Source organism: Fukomys damarensis, unplaced genomic scaffold, assembly GCF_012274545.1.
Source record: "Fukomys damarensis isolate Sample0158 unplaced genomic scaffold, DMR_v1.0_HiC HiC_scaffold_23, whole genome shotgun sequence".
Classification (NCBI taxonomy): Eukaryota; Metazoa; Chordata; class Mammalia; order Rodentia; family Bathyergidae; genus Fukomys; species Fukomys damarensis.
The window spans coordinates 54,702,706-54,718,069 of record NW_022900935.1 but is presented as its reverse complement, the minus strand read 5'-3'; the positions used below and the strand labels follow the sequence as shown (position 1 = coordinate 54,718,069).

Here is a 15,364-nt window from a genome sequence, read left to right as displayed (position 1 = left end):
GAAAAAAAAAAAAAAAAAAAAAAAAAAATCATTGAGGGAGAAAGACATCATACAGAGAGCTAAACTAAGGAAAAAAAATCAAGACATAAAGAAAAAAAGAAGTGAGAAAAATAGATAAGAAACAAGGGAGAAGGACCAAATAAAATTCTTCGTGCCCCAGTAAACTGGTGAAGAAGAAAGGAGGAAAGGAAAAAGAGAAAACAAAACAAAACAAAACAAAAGCCACTTAAACTAAACTAAAACTAGGCCCACAGTCACAAAAACAAAAGCGAACAAAACAAAAACAAGTTCTGTGTGATTTCAAATATGCAGTTTTCTCCTGGAATCTCCAATGTCGGTGCAGTGTCCAAGTCAAGACGCATCCCAGCTCACGTCTGTGGCTGAGCAATCAGACCCCGGAACCATGCCTGACACCGTCGTTAGCAGGATTAGCGTGAGGGCACCAAGGCTGCGACTTTCGAGTCTAGAGCAATCTGGCTGTGGGAGTGGGACCTGTTTCTTTTAGTTTAAATTCCTCGGTGGGTCTCTTGCCAACATGACCATAGCTCCCTAACGTGGCCGTGTTCCATGGCTGTCACTCATTTAGTCACTATGGGAAGGTAATACTGGGAGCCCTGAATTGAAGTGTTCCCGCAGCTGCAGAGTCCCATGTTCAAACAATCAACCCCTCCCCAGAATGCCATAGGACCAAGCACCCTCTCTCCGGGGGATGGGAGGGTGCTTGGACTGGAGTCACTCACCAGCTGTTGCAGCTTACAGACTCGCTGGTCCATTCCATAGCTGGGTTTCTCCCTGAAGCCCTCTGGAGTCCCCTGTTTTCATTTTGTCTCTGCAGATTAGGTCTCCCTTTATCACAAGCCAGGAGCTGGGGAGAAAGTGTAGAGAGTTCCTTCCTTTTCCCTCGTTGTGTTCTGTCTCTTACAGTTCTCTGTAGGTTTTGACTTTGCTATGAGATCCTTCCTGATGCCTAGGGATCTACTCCCCTCTTTATTTTTCTTCCCTGAGTTGTTATTTTCCAGTGTGTGGATTCCAAATCTCAGAGACACTGACTTGTTGTTGCTTACCACTCCGCCATTTTCCCGGAAATTCCCTCCTCACTGTTGCAAAGTTAGCTATTTACTAGGTAAATCTGTTCTTGCATATAGTGCTTCGGGTGTAAGCAGCTTTTCATTAGCATGCTGAGTTTACAACACAATTGCTTTGACTTTATAAGCATGCGTGTCATAGACAATAAATTTAAATCTTGTTTCTAGCATCTACTTAACATGAATATGTTACTGTAAATGGTCTACGTTGTGTAAGTTGAGGTGTCCCACAAATATGGTCAAAACTGTTTAGGGTGATATTAATATGTATGGCCTTTGAGATTAACAAAGACTGTCTTTAGCACAGAAAGAACCGGAGATAGTTTACCCGTGAGTCACCAGTAATCAAGTTTCTTTCTTAGCAGCTATTAGATAAGATAAGGTTTGGTGGTAATGTGAGAGCTGAGGGCCAGAAAGTAGAAAAGATGGCCTAATTCTTCACGTAGGTCACTGCTTTTGAAGTCAGACTTTGGGTGAAGCTCTGTGGAAGAAGCGAGTATTAGGAAGGGGTGTGAGGAACAGGAACAGTAAGAGAAGAGGTGATCAGGTGGCCCAGGGGGTGGTGGGCTGTCTCTCCTTGATGAAGAGAAAAGAGGGAGAGGTGTTGAGTTAGGTCAATCCTAAAATATGAGGGTATTTTTTTTTTTTTTACTTTTTTCAAAACCTGTTCTACAACTTTTTGCATTGGAATTATGCGGGAGCCTCCTCTTGCCTGGAATTCTCATAAACATGCAGATACGCTCAGAGCTCAGCTGTTCACTGCTGAGCTTCTGTCTCAGCCAGAGCCTGCTGGATATCAAAGCTCCTTTTGCACCTGCCTTTCAGCTCCCCAGGTTCAAACATTTTCTCCCTTGTTAACAACTCCATCAGATTCTCACCATTCTTTCTGAGCAGCTGTCTTCCCCAGGGAAGGTCTTTGGGGATGTGTCCTCCAGCTTTCCTTCCCTTTCTGTTCTGGTCTGTTCCCCCTCCCAGCCCTGCATATTGAACCTCACCCAATGTCTAAGTAAGAATGAATCTTACCTCTTTCCCGATATTACTTTAGAATCCCTTCTCCCGAATCAACAGAGTTTTGAACCAGTATATTATGAAAAGTGTGTTATATAAGTTATGAATAAATACACAGCCCTAGACCTGGAACTGGGAGTAGAAACCTACCTTTAGAGCACTGCTAATGACATTACCAAGCTCTTTTTTCTAGCCTAGTTTCTTCTTCAACGCCATGTATGACCTAATTTTAAGTCCCAGCTCTCATGAAATGCTGCTCTGTTTATTAGCAAATAGAAGTTTGGAAACGGGGATTTCATTTCCCCAGGATTTTGGATGTCAAAAGTGTATCAAAATCAATTTTATCATTATGCATCATATAAGGTATTGAAATATCATACCATGTCACATCAGGGTACAATTATTTAGGGTCGATTAAAAACAGAAACTGTAGCAAAGTAATACAATTATAATTTGTATTATTTCATGTAATGGAGTTTAAAAATAAAACCATGTTAAAAAAACAGTCAAAAAGAAAATGACCTCTTCCTTTCTTCCTTTCTTTCAAAACTCTGAATTAGAGAGTAGACTCCAGTTCCAGACCTGTTCTCAATTATTTTAGCATCTTGCATATGTTACATTTCTCTGAGCCTCAGAGTACTCGTGCATGATATAGGGGCATAGTACCTGTATCACTGAGCTCCTGGGGAGTTTGAATGGCACAGCATATGGTAGAGGTTCAATAATTTTGCATAAAATGAATCCTGTGGGAACTCAGTTTCCCCCTCTTTAAAATATCAGGGCATTTGTTTTAATCATCTCAAAAAGCTTTCCATTGGCATAACATTGGGGCACATAGAATCTACCTCCAAATAAATCCTTCTATTTAAATTCAGGGATAATGTCAATGTCTATCAGTAAGCCATTAGGACCACTTTTGTGTCCTCTTTCAGTTCTCCAAAGCTCCAGAAACTAGGTGATTTTCTTTACTTCTAAACAACAGCCCGATATGGCAAATTTTTCATTCCTCATTCTACACACACACCACACACAGAGTTTAAGATTCATATTGTTATTTATTTGGAGAACCAACCTAAAGGATATAAAACTGGCAACTTTAGCAAAGTAAACAGATTAAAGAAATCCACAAAGTGATTATCATGTTTAATCTTTTTCTTAAATTGTATGTACATATTTAACTAAGATAGTTCTGATGGTTTCTCTTGTTCTTATCTTGAAAACCAGCCTGCCCCTCCCTGTTTTGATTGACTGTTGGTCCAAGTTGTTTCACTATACTTTGAGATGGACTTGAATTAATTAAGAAGTTAGATATGGTAGAATACTATGGTATGTCCTTTAAACAACATAATTCAAGATCTATCCATTACTAAGAAAAATATATCAGATGCAGAAGGTTAGATGCCCATGATTTTTTCTAGTACAAGACCCAAAATATAAGTGAATTAAAGAAGGAAATGGAATTAATATGAGAAAATGAAAAATAATGGAAACAAAGTCTTTGTAGATAGGAAGGGAAGGAAGGGTTGATGGGAGGGCAGGGGAATAAGGGAAAAATGTAAGTGGATTATGTAAAAGCACAAATTTCCAATAATGAATGTCATTAAATTGTATACATTCAATGTATCAATAAAATTAATTAATAAAAAACTTTAAAAATAAATAATTTAAAGAGCAAAGTAAAAGAGGGATGGCAAGAGACAGAAGGTAGACTCTTTGGAGATGCAAAGAGTATCTAAGAAAAGAGGAAAAAGAGAGGAAGCAGGAGGGAAAAAAAAAGATCAAGACCTCACATGTATATATACCAATCTCCCAAGACAAATGTAATTACTGTGTATCACAAGCATGTTAATAAAAATTTTTTAAAGATATAGTTTTTCTTTGTGTACAAAGAAAAGAATTCCCCAATGACCTCTAAATTGCCTATTGGATAATTTATTATCCAATTTTTTGTGTTGTGGTACTGGGGGCTGAATCCAGTGTCTTCCCTACGCTGGGCAAGTATTCTACCACTAAGCTATATCCCAGTCCTTTTTTTATTTTTATTTTCCTCCCGATTCTGCATCGTCAAGATTGGAATTAGGCCCTATATGTGCCATCACGCCTGGTTCCCCCTCATATTTTTTTTTTTTGATTCATTTTTTACAACAGAATTCTCACTACATGCTCACTCATTTCCAGGCCTTGGAATACAGAATCCCACCTTTGGTTGTGGAGTATTCTTGTTAGAATGGACACCAATAAACATGAAAACAGAAGATAATCTTGGAGAGCCATGACTACCACAGAGAAAGCAAAACAAAGTGCCCGTGGGGAGAAGGGAGGGGAGGAAGGAGAAACGTTGCTATTTCACAAGTCCATCAGAAAAGGTTTGGCCCAGGATCCAGCATTCAAGTTGAGTGAAAGCTTTTCATGCCTAGCCTTAGGGAAAAATGCTCCAGCTCAGACCCGGTTCTCTATCCTACATTGTTTAAGGCACAGTCACTGTCTGGTTGTTAAGGTTCTGTTTATCTATATGATTTGGCTGCTGTGTCTCTTGTTCTAAGCTAATTTTAAGACCTTGTTCTTATGAGAATCTAGCCTGACAGGAATTTCTTGAGTTTTAGCACTGAATTCACGCTGTACTAATCCATCACCTGGTTTCACCTGGATTACATGACAGCCTGCCTTCCAGTCCATCTCTTGCCACTTTGATGTTGAGTGATCATTCTAAACTTGATACATTAACCTCCTGCCACCAAGGCATGCAGTCCAAGCTCCACAATACAATCTAACTGGAGAGTTGATACAGGGTAGGAGTGTGGAAAAAAAAAAAGACTTGAATTTGGGTAATCGTTCTACCATTCCTTAGGTGCATAATTTCATCATATTGCAAATATCTTTAAGCTGCATTATATTTCTTCAGAACACGGGAAAAATAGTTTATTTCCCAAAAAGTTTTGGAAGGAATAAAAGATATTCTATGGAAGAGTACAGTAGCTAGCACCTTGGAAACTCCCTTTTTCTCTTTCTTTTTCTTTTTTGTAGTCCTCCTTTAACCTTTAACCTGAATAACTATCTCTTCTCTGATTGCTTATCCCAATTGGTCCTTACCGAGTCTAAGAGAGACAGATATCACAACTATGAAGTGGAAAATGAAATGGAGTTGACGATGAAAAAAAAGAGAAGGAAAAACTTTCCTAGGTAGAGGCATAGGCATCTTCCAAGGCTCTGCAACTCAAAGATGCAATAAGGCACGTTTTCAGAGAACCGAATGTGTGCAGGGTTGGGGAAGGGGAGAGCTGAGGCTAGAAAAAGAGATCCAGAGCGCAGAAGACCTTCTAGATAGCATTAAAGTCTGGGGTCTTTAAACTTCCAAGAACAGTATGAGCTCTTGAAGCACCTCCACTGAGGGCATTGCTCAATAACTCTTGGGGAGGGAGGTCACTTTGGCTGTCCGATGGAGAGGAGGTAAAAATAAACCAGGGGAGGTAAACTAGGAAGTGACTCCAGTAACCAGGCAGGAGAACAGGTGGTTAGAATCGGGATAAGGGCATCAGATGTAGCAGATGCTACCTGTTATTACTGATTTCTTTACCCAGAAAGAAATATATCTATAACCTAGGGGTGACCAATCAAAATTCCTCAGTCAAGACTGGCTAGATCTTAGGGAAGTGACACAAAGGTGTTGAATCCTGTTATTTCAGGAAATGGTAAGGAGTCAGGAGGCCTGTGTTAGATGATGCACACACCTAAGTGCTTGAGGAGGCACGGGTCATAGTTTCTTAGCAGACAGTCCTTAAGAAAATATTTTCATTTGGCTTTGTCTTTCCTCCCACTCCCGAGTCAGGATCTCTTTGTCCATAATTCCTCCAATGCTGTAAACCCTGCGATATGTTTTCAATATGTTCTTCTGCCATTGTGTTAACCAAAGACAATATGTTTGCTTGAATAACAAAAAGCAGTCAAAATTCAATTTAATACATACTTTTTAAATGTCTCCTATATGTAATTGTATGGTCTCGTGGATCTAATTTACTCCTATGTCTTATGTCATTTTCTTGTCCGTCACACACAAACCCTGACACCCCCAACTTAAAGGAGAATCTTATTTGCGCTCCTAATTTTGGAAGTTTTAGTCCATGGTTGGAAGACTCCAAACAGGAAACAGCATGGTGGAAGGGCCTGGGAGGAGGCAACCTGCTCATATTATGGCAGCCGGGAAGCAAAGAGAGAGGGCAGGAGTCCAAGCAAGATATATACTTCCAGGTCTCGCAGCCACTGACTCTCTTCTTTGGACCAGAGCCCACTTCCTAACAGCACATTTAGCTGCAGCGCCACCATGATTGAGAAACCCTTCAAAAGTACAGCCTTTGAGTGCTATGGGGGACATCCAGATACAAACCATACCATCCTATTACGCATTCTATCAGCAAGTTCTAATATGTTGGGTCATCTCCAGAGTAGCTACTTAACTGGCCTTCCCTGCTGTCAAAACTGTCACATTTCCAATGGACCATGTTTTCAGTGGACCACATCACGAGCTTCTTATCAGGTCTCCCATTTTTGCCCTTGTTTCACTTTATTCTACTTTTTTTTAAAAAATAAAAGCATTAAAACTCTCTCCACTTATGAGAATCAAGACTTGTCACGTAGAGGTACAAGATCCCAACAATGAATGTAACTGTACTGTATCCCTAAAATGTACCAATAAACTCAATTAAAGCTGAAAAAAAAAAAACCTCTCTCCAGTGTCAGAGCTAGAGGTATAGTTCAACTGTAGAGTGCTTACCTAGCACACCTAAGATCACGGGTTAAATTCTAGCTCAAAACAAACAAACCCAAAAGCCTCTAGCTTCTTCCCATTAAAACTGAATAATTGGCTTTGCATACTCTGACTTCTCTGCCCTTCTATTTAAAGTACCTCCTACTACACTCCTTGCTGTTCTGTGTCAGAGAGAGCTCTTCACTGCATTTTCCTTTCACCAACAGGGGACTGAGAAAACTATAGCCTGAGGGCAAAGTTTGAGTCACTGATCATTTCTGTAAATAAAGTTTTATTAGAACACAGTCAGGCCACTGTTTTTAGAGTATTTGTGGCTACATATTTCACTGAAGGAGTTCAGGAAATGCTACCCCAATATAGGCCACTTTGACATGCTACTTTGAACTGAGGAGATTTGGGGAAAGTTTTATTTATAAGCTTTCTTAGGAGTAACAACTTCATGCAACTATGTTACATAGCTGTCTGGATAATCTGGAGTTTTAAAAACTTTGTACCCAAAACTAAAAAGTGAACAGTTAAAATTTTTAATTCTGTAATTGCATTATTACCCAGTGGCTCCTCTACTCCTAATGCATATTATTAAATTTTCAATGTAAAGACATTTTCAAATACACCTATCTATATATTTAATTTGAACAATTTCTAAAGCTCAGTTAGCTATATGTGATAATATTCTACAAATTTGGTATACACTTCAATCCAGAGGTTCCACGTGTAAAAATTCATTCTGGAAAAAAAACAAAACTACCATGAATGAGCACAAAGGCTTGGCTTGAGTACATTGGAGAGCTACTTGTAGTGGCAAAATTTGGCTATAAGCTAGCATCTAATATATGTGGGATTGGTTTATAGTTAATGCTATAATTATATAACTACTCTGTGACCATCAAAAGTGATGGAGTCAAGGGCTGGAGATTTAGCTCAGTGGTTCCAGCGCCTGCCTCACAAGTATAAGGGCCTGAGTTCGAGCCTGGGTAACCAAATTTTTTAAAAAAAGTGATGGAGTGGGAGAATTATGGAAAGAAAGTTTAAAACAGATTGTCTAATGCAAATGAAAACAGAATTACAAGCAAGCTTGAGCACAATATGATTTTTAAAGTTAAACATTTAAACAAGGGAAAATACACAGTGAAATACAATAAAATATTAGCTGTGACCTTCTTGGTTTGGTATGATTAATCTTTTTCTTCTTTTTTCCCCCTCTATTTATATATTTATATTTCTAGAATTTCATAATAGATACACATATGTTTTGAAAAAAAAAAGAAAACAGGTATTTTCAGGCTGCTACTTTGAAGTACCAACTCTCAGGCTCTGTGAAGAGAAAACAAACCAATAGCAATCTAAAAGCATTTATTAGACCTTTTAAAAGGCAGCTATAAATAGCCCAAAGAGGCAGACAGTCTTACAGACGTTAAAGTCAGACATTGATGCTGTAATTTTTGTTGGAACAATTCACAGAAACAAATACAGTGACATTTAATTCGTCTAAGTAAAACCAGATCTCATTTAAAACAAGGAGTTGGGGGCAGGACAAAGGAGTCGAATCAGACTTGGCCCCTGGAGAGCAATTGGAGCCATCATGAAAGCAGCTGGTAAGGGAGCAGGGCTGCATAACTCAGCGTTAGAACCATCAGAGAGGAGGTCCCATGTCAGTGTTTCCCTATTCCCTCCCCACTCCAGACCACACTAAGCCAATAATACCTCCGATTTGGGGATTGGTGTACGAAGGTCTGGTTTAGGAATCTTTCTTTTATCTTAATATTTTTAATATGAACTTTGGAAAGAAAATGTTAAAAGTTATACTGTTATTTATCAGTACATATTTAAAGTCTATATCAACAGATTTTAAACACAGAGAAATAGCCCTTTAAATGTATGAATTCAGAGATGGGCAATCATGGATTTAGGATGTAGAGTTGTTTAAATAGCTAACCCTAACCAATTCTTTTTGTGTGCCTGTGTGTGTGTGTGTGTGTGCATGTGCGTGTGTGGTACAGGGTGTTGAACCCAGGCCCATCACCCTGTACTATATCTCCAGCCCATTTTATATTTTAATTTTTTGAGACATTATCTCATTAAATCACTAAGTTGCCAGGCTGGGCTTGACCTTGCAGTCCTCCTGCCTCAGCCTCCCTGGGTGCTGGGATTTTAGTGCCACCATGCCTGGCTACAATTTTTTATAAATACATATTCACAAACTCTACCATCCCAGATAGAGGCCCCGAAAGCTGTACAGTATGGCAGTGTTTTCAAAAGTATAGTCTCCTAAGCAGCGCGTGGTGGCGCACACCTATAATCCCAGCACTCAGGAGGCTGAGGCAGGAGGATCGCTGTGAGTTCGAGACCAGCCTGGGCGACATAGTGGGTCCCAGGTCAGTCTCAACTACACAGTGAGACCCTGTCTCAAAAAACAAAAAAACAAAAACAGTGTGGTCTTCTAACAACTTGCTTTCAAATCCCGGGGGCGGGGGCTGCCTGACTTGTAGAACTCTAGGACCCCTTTTCAGTCATTCTAACTTGATAGCACCAGTGAATTCCCAAGCATACTCAGGACTGAGATCTACTGATTTAAAATCTTAAAGATGGAGACTAGATTCAGGCAGACATGGGTGGTTTGGGTTGGTGTGAGAGCTCAATCATTAATGAGACTGTGCGTTTTTTGCTCGAGTTAATCCCTCTGGAGCTTAATGTTTATTCATCTGCAAGTGCAGATCCCTGGACTGGACGACTGGTGGGAGTGAAACAAAGCTATGATCCCAAAGCTCCTCTGCCAGCACGGAGTATCCGGTAAGTACTTCATCGGAATACGGCTTGTTCCTATGATCACATTCACAGAGGAGTTAAGTATGGCCAGAACATGGAATCACCTTATGCAGATCAGGGCCATCTTTCCGATAGAGATCCGCATGAGCACAGAGTCAGCTGCCATGGTTTTCTTTTTCCTAGCATGAAGAGTGAGCTGGCTATTGCCCAGACACTTAAGAATTTACTTTAGCTTCTAATTGCCTCAGCCTTCATAACCTCCAGGAAGACATGACAAAGCCGCCCAGAAGTGCTGCAAGTATCACTAAGAAGACGTCATAAGGCTCTCATCACCCACTTCTCTGTTTACAGCAGTGACAACCACATTCTTTGCAAGAGTTCTAAATGCTAGCTCACCTATGACAGACCTGTAATAGGCCCGGCTTAGTGTTGTTTCAGAGCTGCTTTATTGGATTCTTAGTGTTCCTTCCAAAAACACTTGTGATTTATGGAAAGCATATGTGTTGTGACTTTTAACCTTCTCGAAGCTTGGCATTTATGGTATTCCAACAGAAATCCAAATCCTATTGCTGTTGCTATTTTCCTCTTTGTGAGAACTGCTCTCACAAACTGTCCTTTCTGGCAATTTTTAGAGAGTCTATGTATTAGTCTACTCTATCTGCTGGGAATTATTGAACTCACAGATGTGATTTGCTCGTAGACTAGGAACTCCCTGGGTAGTGTCTACAACTTCTTTGACCTTTAAATGATTGTGTTTCTGTTTTAAACTGTCAAAATGAAAACTCGGGGCATCTTTATTAGGGAAGAAAATAAAGCAAGTGTTATTGGTTGTTGGCTCAATTCCCATTCCCCCTGGGAATACAGATAAAATTGAGAAGGCCTTGAAGTAAAAGACAAAAGATCCTCTTAGGAAAATCCAGATGGATACCCTCTTAAAATAGTACATTAAACTGCTGTTGCCTATTACACAAGATAAGCTTTCTGTCAGTGTGTGCCTTCTAGAGGCCCCTTCGCAGGAAAGCATTGCCACTTGCTATAGATACTGGAAGGTTTCTGTAGTTGATAGGTGAGAGTGTGGTTGATAGACTCTTGGATTGCCATACCTCTGATGTTCTATGTTTTCTCCTTCGCTTAGACTTTTGTTTCCAGTGGGGTGCAGGAAAAAATAAATAAATCAGCCATTCCCGATTTGGATGATTTGAATTTCACTATCCGTGAATGTTCGTACAAACACTAGTAACCCAAGTCAGTGGTAACTTCCTTGTAAAGGGAAATGGTATGTCCCAGCATTTGTCAGACTGAAATATTCAGTTGATGATCAAGGGGGAATGGGTCTGGGGAGATGGGTGCACTTTTCCCTTAAATCTCCCAATGAAGTGTTCACACCATATTTGTAAGGGTCTCTGTATTATTTAGTCAAATATACCAGTGCCTATAACGGTCTGGAATGGATCATAGAAACCACTTTGATATATTCCTTAATTCAACCATATTTAGCTATCTCTGAGGTATTATGAGGACCATGCCTAAGAACTATGATGACTGCTCCTGCTTTGGAGAAGCTCAATCTTGCAAGTTTACCACAGATAGTCTCCCAAGACAGTGCCCGGAGAACGGAGACCTATCTGGTAGAATAATTACCAAAGAGAGGCTGATGCTATCGAATCCAAAAGAAAGACAGTTGGGTTAAAAACCTTTGCCAGCATCTAAATAACAATACTTTGCAGCACATTACTTTTGCAGTGAATTCTTATTTTCTAGGCTAATGAAGGAAATTGGGGTTATAGGTAAAGCATAAAAAAACAGTAGTGATAAATCGAGTTGCACTTAACTTAGAATAAATCATAGGCTCTTGAAAGAGCACCTCATTTATATACATTGCAGCTTATTCAAAATGATTTTCTATTTCTTGAATTTAAGCTATCAGATGAGGAACATGTAATCAAGGGAAACATTCTGGGTGGTTGAACCAAAGGTAGTGTAGGATTTTGAACTTTAAATCCTTGAGCTAATTTTTCCAGCAGCTGAGATAAATGTTTTCTGCAGTAATAAAGCTACCTTTGGCTTCACTGTAATCAAAATGCCATCTCAGGTGATAGATATCTTTTATGGAAAATCCATTCAGTTGATGAGTTTTGGGGGTATTGGACAATTTTAAAACATCAGTGGAAAGATTATGCTAAGAATGAAAATTCTTTTTTTAAAAATCATTCATAGAGAGGAAATAAAGATAGATTGGCTCGTTAGCTGAGAAGTATAAATTTTATTGGCATTTGAATTCCTAAATCTCATTTAACTTGCCTATATAGAGGACAAGCTCGATGCCCTCATTGAAAAAAGCTAGCAATCAATCATCAAAGAGAGATTGTCAACAAGTTGTGAGTGTTCCCATGCCAGCTGCCATATCCACAAACTTTTAAGAGAATAAACACAATAGACTAGGGAAATATCTGTCCTGTTAGTCATGCACATTTGGCCAAAGGCTACTAACATCTCATAAAAACTGCAGAAGTCCAAGGCCTATCCCATCACCCCTCAGCCCCTCGGGGCTTCTCCTGGGTTCTTGAGCTCTGCAGCCCAGGGTGACCTCAGCATTGCAGCCACAGGGGCATGGGGTGCCATGCTCCACCTTCTCTCCTGAGCAGGGCTCGTTGTGAATTCTGCTCCCCTTGGAACCAGAGAATGCTCTTGTAGGGAAATGACACACTGGGAATCACAACCCTGCTCACATCTGGGTGTATTACCCTTGTCCTTTCCCCCTAAGAAATTTTACCCTGAGTTCAGGAGAACATCACTGATCAAAATCTCAACTCGAAGCATCACTGGCTGGGAAGTCAATAACCACAGGGAAGGAACTGGTGCGGTGCGACCTTGAATGGCAGCCCATGAGAGATATTGGTGATGCAGTCAAGATTTCTCTGCATGCTTCCAGCTTCTACAAGGTCGACCCCCACCCCAGCATGCTCTTATCTCTTCCTTGAGGGTCTTACTGTAAAATGCCCTTAGTATACTAACAGCACTCCCCAAAATCAAGTTGTATGACATCTTTCATGGTCTAGAAATTTATAAGCTAAATCTTAGAGAAATTGAGGACTCTAATATGTGTGCTAGAGAGTTGTCTAAAGAGCTAGGATTGCAATGCCAGTCACTACAACTAAGTTATACTGGTACATAAAGGTTAGCACCATACCCATAGATGTGCATTTTGTGTGTGTGTGTGTGTGTGTGTGTGTGTGTGTGTGTATAAAGCTAGAGCCAGGGTTCTAGATTGAAGTTGATATGATATTCTTCATTGCAGATACTAGGTTATAGGAAGGTATTTTGGCCTCAGAGGTGATGGTAAAGCTTTCCTAAGATACATCTACTCCACTCTACTTTAAATTTTAACTCTTGATGTATACACACCACTGTACAGCTGTATATACACCACCGCACCAGAAGTCGACCAGCAAATCGCAACTAGATGAAACCGTTATGAATCCAAAGTATTAGAAAAGAAGAGACCAAATTAAGTCCAGCCCTGGGAGGCATGCTTTCCACGAGAGCTGATTGTGTGATGCCTTTTCATGGAGAAGAATGTTTCCAGTTGTGAGATTACACAGACAGTAGGTGGACTAGAGGAAAGTTTCTGGTCTCTAGATGCTTTTTGGGATTAAGCCAAAATGTCCTAACATGAAGATAAACAAATCTAGTATGGTGATGTCAGAGAGCATCCTGAGGAAAGCAGCAAGGATAAAGCTTCCTCCTGCATAAGTCTAAAGTGCACAGAAGCATCTTGGCTTGAATTCCTTCTGCAGTCAGAAGCTTAAGTCTTAAGGAGGAATTAACCCTAATCATAGAAAAGAGGGTGTGTATGTGTGTGTGTGTGTGTGTGTGTGTGTGTGTGTTTGTGCACATGGGTCCAAGTGTGTAGGTCTGGCTTATGATTAGTTGGAGACGTTCTAATCTCTCCTCCAGACAAGCTCTAGGTTGTTTGTGAATAGTTCAAAGTTATTTTTGCTGGAGGAACAAGGAAAATCAGCTTGCTCTTCCCAAAGACAGATTCAAACTCTGACCAGAACTTGCCTTCCAATTATTTTAACATTGATTATCAGATACAGGAAGGATGAGGATGGAAAATAAAGACCCTCCCAAAAGGGCCTTATCTCAGGGTCAACTCAGTACCAATAAAATAAAGAGGAAAGTCACACCAGAACTGTGAGCAAGGAGGTCTGTTTACTGGATAAAACCACAGATGAAAGGATACCCAAGTTGATGTTGTTCAAACTGTGCAAGATTTGGGTCAGATGGGAGAAATAAGTTCAAGAGATCTGTTGCACAACATAGTTACTGTAGCTAATTATTTGTTATATTCTTGAAAATTGCTAAGAAAATAGATTTTAAGTGTTCTCACAGTAAAGATATGAATAGTACATAGGCAATGCCATTCCATAATGCATCCACGTTGCAAAATAATTTGTTACACACAACTAATATATTTATACAATTTTTACTTGTCAGTTAAAAATAAATAAATAAAAACCTAAGGTTTTTTTTTTTTTAACCTAAAAAGGCACATTTCTGTCTTTATTTCCAAAGAATGCTACAAAGTTGAAGCATCTATTCCCACTGGTACCACTGGTGCCTCAGGTAGAAGTAGTGTCTTTTCTTTGCCAAGGTGTGTCTCCTGGCACTGTGGATGGAAGCCCCACAATACTGTGAGTCTCTCAGTCCTAAAGATCATTGCTGCTGCCGAACAAAAAGTTGGCTTTGAAAGACAGCTCTCACAGCACATTGCTTATACATCTAGGGACCAGATGACATTTTCTAAGATCTGAGAGTATTTATTTAGAAAAGAATATAGCCTGTCCCTTTTCTGATATGCTCTTCAATCTTCTTATTCAGAGTACTGTAGTTTTCAATGTAAAGATTTTTTACTTGAACCAACGTAGTGAAAATTGCCATTCTCCCAAAAGTGTTATATAATGTAATTCCAAGCAAAATACCAATAACATATCTCACAGAGTTAGAGAAAATATTCCTAAAATTTATTGGACCAGAAGAGATCTGAAATAGTAAAAGCAGTTCTGGGAAATCAAGGTAAGAGAGCAGGCATCACAAGCTCTAATTTAAAATTATTCTACAAAGATACTGTGATAAAACAGCATGGTACTGGGGAAAACAAAACAAAGCAAAACAACAACAAAAGAAAACAGACCAAGAATCGATGGAACAGATTAAAAGATGCAGAAACAACTCCAAACACACTCGGCCACTTTATGTTTCACAAAGGGGCCAAACACCTTCATTAAAAGAAAGATAGCCTCTTTAATAAACGGTGCAGAAAAAAATGGATTTCCACATGCCAAAAAATAAAACTAGAACCATGTCTCTCAACATGCACTAAAATAAAATATAGATGGATCAAAGATCTTAAGTATTAAAACAGAAACACTGAATTTGCTGGAAGAGAGAATAGGTAGAGAGCTTGAGGACATAGGAGTAGGCAAAGATCTTATGAGCAAAACCCCAGTTGCACGGGAAATATTACACAGAATCAACAACTGAGATCTCATCTGATTAAGACGATTTTGCACAGGAAAAGAAATCACCAGCAGAGTGAAGAGACAGCCCACAAAGTGGGAAATAATTTTTGCCAGCTGTTACTCCGATGAAGGACTAATATCTAGACTATATGAAGAACTCAAAGAAATCAGACCCCCAAATTTAAAGACCCAATTGAAAAATGGGCATCGGAAATGAA

General features: G+C 39.6%; 1 protein-coding gene across 2 annotated transcripts in view; it reads right to left on the bottom strand.

Annotated features, from left to right (window-relative positions):
* Kcnj16 (potassium inwardly rectifying channel subfamily J member 16) overlaps positions 1–15,364 on the bottom strand; it is a 59,397-nt gene that overhangs the window by 10,593 nt on the left and 33,440 nt on the right. The window contains exon 2 of one of the 2 annotated variants that reach the window (XM_010640578.2): positions 741–865. The exons of the other annotated variant lie outside the window; for it this stretch is intronic. The gene's annotated coding sequence lies outside the window, so the exon portion shown is untranslated. The remainder of the gene's footprint in view (positions 1–740; positions 866–15,364) is intronic. 2 annotated transcript variants of the gene reach the window in all.